Raw genomic sequence first — 7,751 nt, 5'->3', positions numbered from 1 at the left:
CACTTCATGCCAGAGGACCAAGAGAATAAGAACTATCACTGGATCAGACCTAGTCCAGCCTGCTGTTTGCCACAGGAAATAGGGGAGGCTGCCTACTGTTTCTCTGCTTGATTAATTGATGAAGTGTGGCCTTGCTTCCTTCCAATCAGTTGATTGTTACAGTGTGCTTCTGCCACATCTAATTGGAATAAATTATGAAATTGCACCAAGTGCAAAATTATTTGCCCTCAAAGGTGTTGCTGTATACAGCTGTGTATAATTGCTTCTTTTTAGTCAGGAGGCATGCCCATAGGCACACACACACAGGTGGCCGTGTATTCTTTTCCCCGTCATGGAATTCAAGGCAAGTTTCATGGGGTTCACAGGCAGTTCCTATCCAGGCAGACTGAGCAGACAGACCTAGACCTAATTAGTAAGGTGGCAGAATCATGTGCTTTCAGATCATGCCCTGGGAACCAACTGAGTAGTTTCTACTTTTATGTGATTAAAAAGTAAACCATTTGAAGTACAATGTTGTGGTTCCAATTTTAGCTGAGAAAAGAGTGTGTCTTGAGCTGATATCCTACGCACACCTGGGAATAAGTCCCATTTGAATGCAGTGGGACTTACTTCTGAGTAGTTATGTTTAGGCTTGTACTGTCAAATACCAAAATTTGGAACACCTTCACTTAAGGCAGTGGTTTCTAAACTGTGGGCTGTGGTTCCCCGGAGGAACTGCAGAAACCAGCAACAGAATCCTTGCAAGAAACCCTCTACAGCAGTATTTTTCAAACTGTGGGTTAGGACCCCCTAGGTGGGTCGTGAGCCAATTTCAGATGGCTCCCCATTCATTCAATATTCTGTTTTTAATATATTAACTTGATGCTACCATGGTATGTGACTGCATTTGGGGAAATGTTACAGACCTGTTCTTTTAACAAGCTACTATGTATATTCTTTTAATGATGATAGTCAATGGGTAGTCCTGGGTAAGTGTGGGTAGGATTGCAGCCTAGGATTGTTAAAAGTGTTCCTGCTTGATTATGTCACTTCCGGTCACGGCATCACTTCCAGTGGGTCCTAACAGATTCTCATTCTAAAAAGTGGATCCTGGTGCTAAATGTGTGAGAACCACTGCTCTACAGTGTATAGGATTGTAGCCCTAATGGGGCGCCACGGCCAATGGTCCAGTAGGTCAAGGGAGCTACCAGTCAAAAAAGTTTTGGAACCACTGCCTTAAAGCAACAGCAACTAGAAGCTGAAATTGGAACCCTGAAAATGTTCTCCCAAAAAGAAGCATGGACTTTTCATTACAAGGTATAAAACAACCAGGGGTCCAGTTAGCAAGCTAACATCTTCCATGAGAAAACCTCATTACAGCTGGAGTTTATGTAGGCTGCAATCCTGAGCCCAGTTTCCTGCGTGTAAGCTCCATTGAGAATACAATGGAACCTACTTCAGAGTAAGCATCCAAAGGATTGTGCTGTTAAATTCTTCATAAACACTGAACAGGAGTGAGGAGGGGAACCAATGTAGGGATAGAATCTCAAGTGTACTGTTCAATAACTTAAAACCCAATTAACTGGCTAGGAGAAACAAGGCAAACTGGTTGGCCACAAGAATAGGGTCATCAGATTATCTATGTATGGAAAAATTGGCAAAATGAACAACCTAAAGGAGATGCTAAGCAGACTCATAAAGGAAAGCAAATCATACTTAAGCTAAATCTGGTACTAAATCTTACTAGTCTCCTTGCTCATTTATTTGTTTTATTTTCACATGTCTAGTCTGGTTTTTGACTCAATATAGGCCCTCAAGGCAGCTTACAAATACAATAATAAACCTTACTTCACGGGCATTTTCTTACCAGTGCAGGACCAGTTCTGTGACTTCCTGGAAAAAAGGGCTACTTCAGAGCACATGGAACATGAGCATCCTTGTCCTACTTTTTTTTAGTGCATGAAGTCCCTTAGTTATTACAATGCATCTCTCAAATGGCATATCGCAGACTGATCTTGAATAGCATAAATGCTTGGGCAGACACATATAGGTTTTCAAGGAGGGCTGCCAACTGAGGGCCCAATCCTATCCAATTTTCCAGTGCCGGTGCTGCTGTGCCAATGGGGTATGCACTGCACCCTATGGTGGGAAGGCAGTCACAGAGGCTTCCTCAATGTATGGGAACATTTGTTCCCTTACCTTGGGGCTGCATTGAGGCTGCACCAGTGCTAGAAATTTGGATAGGATTGGGCCATGAGCTGGCAGAAAGCGGCTATTCTGCTCTGATGCTTTTCAGAGCAGCTTGATCTGCAGCAATCAGCAGGTGTAGCTTTCAAGGTCAAGAGAAAAGAACTATCGCTTGTTAATGGCTCCAGATCAAGCTACTGACATGGAGGCCAGTTCTATCAGTGGTTATTGATCACAATAATTAAATACAGGCTACCTCCAATACCCAGAGGCAACGTACTTCTGAATGCAGCGACGGGGTGTGGGGTGGTAGTGGTTGTAAACTTCCCAGAAGCATCTGGCTGGACCTTGTCAGAAATAAGATGCTGGCCTAGCTGGCCACTTAGGGCACAATCCTAACCCCTTATGTCAGTGCTTTCCAGCACTGGCATAGCGGTGCCAATGGGACATGTGCTGCATCCTGCAGTTGGGTGTCACTCATGGAGGCCTCCTCAAAGTAAGGGAATGTTTGTTCCCTTACCTCAGAGCTACATTGCCTTTATGTCAGTGCTGGAAAGACCCACAGGCTGGAAAGCACTGACATAAGGGGTTTGGATTGCACCCTTAATCTAAGTCAGTGGTCTTCAAACTTTTTCATGCTATGACCCCAACAAACAAACAAACAAACAAACCTGGGAACTCACCACCAATTCCACTCCCTGGACCTGATCCACCCCCCTCCATCCCTATTGCCTCTCAGCCTCTGTCCCCATCTGCCCCATTTCCCCCTACCTCTTGTGTCTTCACAACAAACTTGTGAGAGTTATTTGCCCCCTGAGCAGGGGCAAATTTAGGAGCTGTGGGTCAAGACAGCAAGAAGAGGATGTGCAGGATTATATCAAGAATTCAGTATTGATAAGGCAGGACCATTACTGGATTGGATCCAAGCCCTCTCTTGCACAGGCTTTGAAAGGTTGTCATAATAACCCCCCCCCCCCAATGAGACTTCACAATCCCATTGGGGTCATGACCCACAGGCTGAAGAACACTGGTTTAAATCAGGGGCTTGCTGAAAAGTTGGCAACCATTTTTTAAGGAAACATGTTGTGAGCGAAGGTGATTTAGGGTCCAATCCTATCTTTCCAGCACCTGTGCAACCACAATGCAGCCCAGAGGTAAGGGAACAAATGTTCTCATACCTTGAGGAGGCCTCTGTGACTGCCTTCCCACCACAGGATGTAGTGCACACCCCATAGCACAGATGGACCAGCACTGGAAAATTGGATAGGTTTGGGCCCTTAATTTTTAATCTGATTTTAACTCCTTTTGCATTGGGAACAGGCTAAGGGTGTTATTTTTTTCTCTTTTCCCCTTAGTGCTCTGTCCAAAATCTGTATACATATCTGGATGTGCACATATGTCAAGCATACATTCAACAGATGTAGCTTTTCTCATCAGATCTGTGAATATGTTTTAATTATTTCATACTTTTGTTGTTTTTGAATAGTACCTTTTGGTCACTGAATTTTGGATTTCAACAGGTTAAAATGAAGATATTTTTGGTGTTATTTTGAAATCATGATATGCAAAAGAGTAAGAATAACAAAAAATCCACCTCTCTCCATTTTCTACCAAGTTTTCATTCTCTGTTTGGTGCAGTATTTTCACAGGGTGACCAGCTATCCTAACTGCAAAAGAGTACCAGGCACCCCAAAATGTAGGACATCCAAGAAAAACATAGGACATGACAAAATAAATGCTAAAAGCATTCATATGTTGATTTCATGTGGTTATTATTATTATTATAATTAATCAATATTATTAATTGATTGATTGATTAATTACAACAACAGTATTTATATACCGCTTTTCAACAGAAAGTTCACAGAGCAGTTTACAGAGAAAATCAAACAACTAATTTAAACACAATATTTTACTTATTAAATAAAAACTATATTATATCTAATTTATTACATAGAATGTATTAATTCCAAGAAGGCTCTGCGCTGCCTGCTCACAGGGAAAAGGAGGACATTTAAGTTCTTTTCCAGGACACGAGGCTGGAAAAAGAGGACATTGGTCACTTTGTCATCTCCCCACATTAAGCTGCCGCTGCTCTAAGCAGGACAAAAGCTACTGAAACAGAACTACAACTCCCATCAGCCCTCGCAGCCCAGGGCTTGTTCCCAGCCAATCCAGTGGAGGTTCTTTGTAGGGTGTGAAGATGGTGGAATCCAGGAATTGAGGGAAGAAGTGTGCCTGTGTTGCTTTGGTGCAGGGAGGGGAGCAGGTGAGTAAGGCCTTAGATGAGCCTGGTCTTGCTTTAAGCATTGAGGAAGGAACCCAGGAGTCCTGAGTTTCCAGAGGCGCTTGCACTTGGTCCCCTTATATCCCTTTCCCCTCCTCTTCCAGCTGATACTGGAACTTGCAGCCTCCCCTCCTACCTTTGTGCTAGTCCAAAATTGAGCCAGCCACACATGAGTAAACCCCCAGGTTCCAGGGTGGTGTTTTACCATTAAAAAGCTAAGGGTGCATTTTCATTATTGGCTTAATAGTTGGGGCTATATTCCTATCCACACTTTCCTGGGAGTAAGAGCCATTGACTATAATGGGACTTACTTCTGAGTAAGGGTTCTGCATATGTAAGTACATAGGTAAGTACTGATGAGAAAAGCTGCATCTGTTGAATGTATGCTTGAGACGTGTGCACATCCAGATATATATATACAGATTTTGGACAGAGCACTAAGGGGAGAAGAGGAAAAAAGTACATGAGTAAGTACTTCTGCACAGGGTTGGGCTCTAAGTTAGCCATTTTCAACCATTAGTGCCACACTAATGTGCCATGAGTGGTCCACAGGTGTGCCACAGGAATTTGGGGGAAGATCATTTATTAGTAGGGTCAATGGAGATGTAAGCTCCCACTGGCAGTATGGTGTGCCTTGTCAATTGTCAAAAACCTGATGGTGTGCCTTGACAATTTTAGTGCCTCGTCAGTGTGCCTCAAGATGAAAAGGGTTGAAAATCACTGCTCTAAGGCATTACTGACCTGTGCTGAGCATCTCTGAATCTGCAGTCTGGCTTAAAGACACAAGAAATGTCTTGTTTCTACAGCATCTTTTTGCAACAATCACAGTCATTGCTAATTGGGTAAGAGGCACTTTTTCAAGTGGGTGTCCTCTTTTTAGCAGGGGGAGAGTAACTGGCCTGCCTCATCCCAGCAGTGTCTTTTCTAGTGGGTGTCTGCTGGTGTTCTTTTGCATCTTTGTAGATTGTGAGCCCTCTTGGAACAGGGAGCCATTTGATTTTTCTCTGTAAACTGCTTTGTGAACTTTTTTTTGGTTGAAAAGTGGTATACAAATACTGTTAATAACAATAATAATAAGTACTGGGGGGGGGGTCACTGGAGATTGGCTTGTGAACCTACTGAACATACTCCCCAGGCTGGCAAGGGAGGGATGGGGTGTTCAGTAGGTTTCATGAGTTAAAAATCAGTCACTGGGTTTAATAAAGTGGCATGAGTTAAACCCAAGTGCAGTCTGATGTCTTCGCTGGGGTTGCGGGGGTAAATAGAACGCTTGATGCAGGGGAGTGGCAGTGAGATGCAAGTCTCTTGTGGTCTTATGTGCTCCCTGAAGCATCTGTTGAGCCGTTGTTCGATTCAGGAAGCTGGACTAGATGGGGCCTGGGCTTGACCCAGCAAGGCTGTTCTTATGTTCTTATGTTTAGTTCTTATGTTTAGTTCTTATGTTCTTATGTTTATTATATATCTGGACTTTCAGAAGGCGTTCGACACGGTCCCTCACCAAAGGCTACTGAAAAAACTCCACAGTCAGGGAATTAGAGGACAGGTCCTCTCGTGGATTGAGAACTGGCTGGAGGCCAGGAAGCAGAGAGTGGATGTCAATGGGCAATTTTCACAATGGAGAGAGGTGAAAAGCGGTGTGCCCCAAGGATCTGTCCTGGGACCGGTGCTTTTCAACCTCTTCATAAATGACCTGGAGACAGGGTTGAGCAGTGAGGTTGCAAAGTTTGCAGATGGCACCAAACTTTTCCGAGTGGTAAAGACCAGAAGTGATTGTGAGGAGCTCCAGAAGGATCTCTCCAGACTGGCAGAATGGGCAGCAAAATGGCAGATGCGCTTCAATGTCAGTAAGTGTAAAGTCATGCACATTGGGGCAAAAAATCAAAACTTTAGATATAGGCTGATGGGTTCTGAGCTGTCTGTGACAGATCAGGAGAGAGATCTTGGGGTGGTGGTGGACAGGTCGATGAAAGTGTCGACCCAATGTGCGGCGGCAGTGAAGAAGGCCAATTCTATGCTTGGGATCATTAGGAAGGGTATTGAGAACAAAACGGCTAGTATTATAATGCCGTTGTACAAATCTATGTTAAGGCCACACCTGGAGTATTGTGTCCAGTTCTGGTCGCCGCATCTCAAAAAAGACATAGTGGAAATGGAAAAGGTGCAAAAGAGAGCGACTAAGATGATTACGGGGCTGGGGCACCTTCCTTATGAGGAAAGGCTACGGCGTTTGGGCCTCTTCAGCCTAGAAAAGAGACGCCTGAGGGGGGACATGATTGAGACATACAAAATTATGCAGGGAATGGACAGAGTGGATAGGGAGATGCTCTTTACACTCTCACATAATACCAGAACCAGGGGACATCCACTAAAATTGAGTGTTGGGCGGGTTAGGACAGACAAAAGAAAATATTTCTTTACTCAGCGTGTGGTCGGTCTGTGGAACTCCTTGCCACAGGATGTGGTGCTGGCGTCTAGCCTAGACACCTTTAAAAGGGGATTGGACAAGTTTCTGGAGGAAAAATCCATTATGGGGTACAAGCCATGATGTGTATGCGCAACCTCCTGATTTTAGAAATGGGTTATGTCAGAATGCCAGATGCAGGGGAGGGCACCAGGATGAGGTCTCTTGTTATCTGGTGTGCTCCCTGGGGCATTTGGTGGACCGCTGTGAGATACAGGAAGCTGGACTAGATGGGCCTATGGCCTGATCCAGTGGGGCTGTTCTTATGTTCTTATGTTAGTGGTCCTCTAAAGCAGTGTTTCTCAAACTGTGGGTCAGGGCCCACTAGGTGGGTTGCGAGCCAATTTCAAGTGGGTCTCCATTCATTTCAGTATTTTATTTTTAATATACTAGACTTGATGGTATGTGATGGCATTTGGGGGAAATGTTACAGACCTGTACTTTTAACAAGCTATTTTGTATATTCTTTTAACAAACAAATATATTCTTTAGTTGAAAAGCGGTATATAAATACTGTTAATTAATAATAATAACAAAGTTAGTAAATGGGACTTACTCCTGGGTAAGTATGGGTAGGATTGCAGCCTTGAATTGTTAAATTTTCCTGCTTGATGATGTCACTTCTGGTCATGACATCACTTCCAGTTGGTCCTGACAGATACTCATTCTAAAAAGTGGGTCCTGGTGCTAAATGTGTGAGAACCACTGCTCTAAAGGACTGTCATCTACTTTCTGTTCACTCCTTTTCTTAACCTACAGAGTCTTATTCTTTTGAAGGAGACATGTTGGGACTTTTGCTTGCCTGGTGGTCATACTCTCTGGCTTAGGATTCTAGCC

General features: G+C 43.9%; 1 protein-coding gene across 4 annotated transcripts in view; it reads left to right on the top strand.

The window, feature by feature from the left end:
• The first annotated feature begins 4,366 nt into the window (after positions 1-4,366).
• The window catches only part of MED24 (mediator complex subunit 24), a 64,438-nt gene continuing 61,053 nt past the window's right edge, over positions 4,367-7,751 (top strand). For 3 of the 4 annotated variants that reach the window (XM_066627773.1, XM_066627772.1, XM_066627770.1), the window contains exon 1: positions 4,367-4,435. The gene's annotated coding sequence lies outside the window, so the exon portion shown is untranslated. The remainder of the gene's footprint in view (positions 4,436-7,751) is intronic. The other variant, XM_066627771.1, reaches the window with a different exon arrangement.

Source organism: Tiliqua scincoides, chromosome 5 (genome assembly GCF_035046505.1).
Source record: "Tiliqua scincoides isolate rTilSci1 chromosome 5, rTilSci1.hap2, whole genome shotgun sequence".
Classification (NCBI taxonomy): Eukaryota; Metazoa; Chordata; class Lepidosauria; order Squamata; family Scincidae; genus Tiliqua; species Tiliqua scincoides.
Note: the sequence above shows the minus strand (reverse complement) of the source record. Positions and strands in the feature narration are given on the sequence as shown.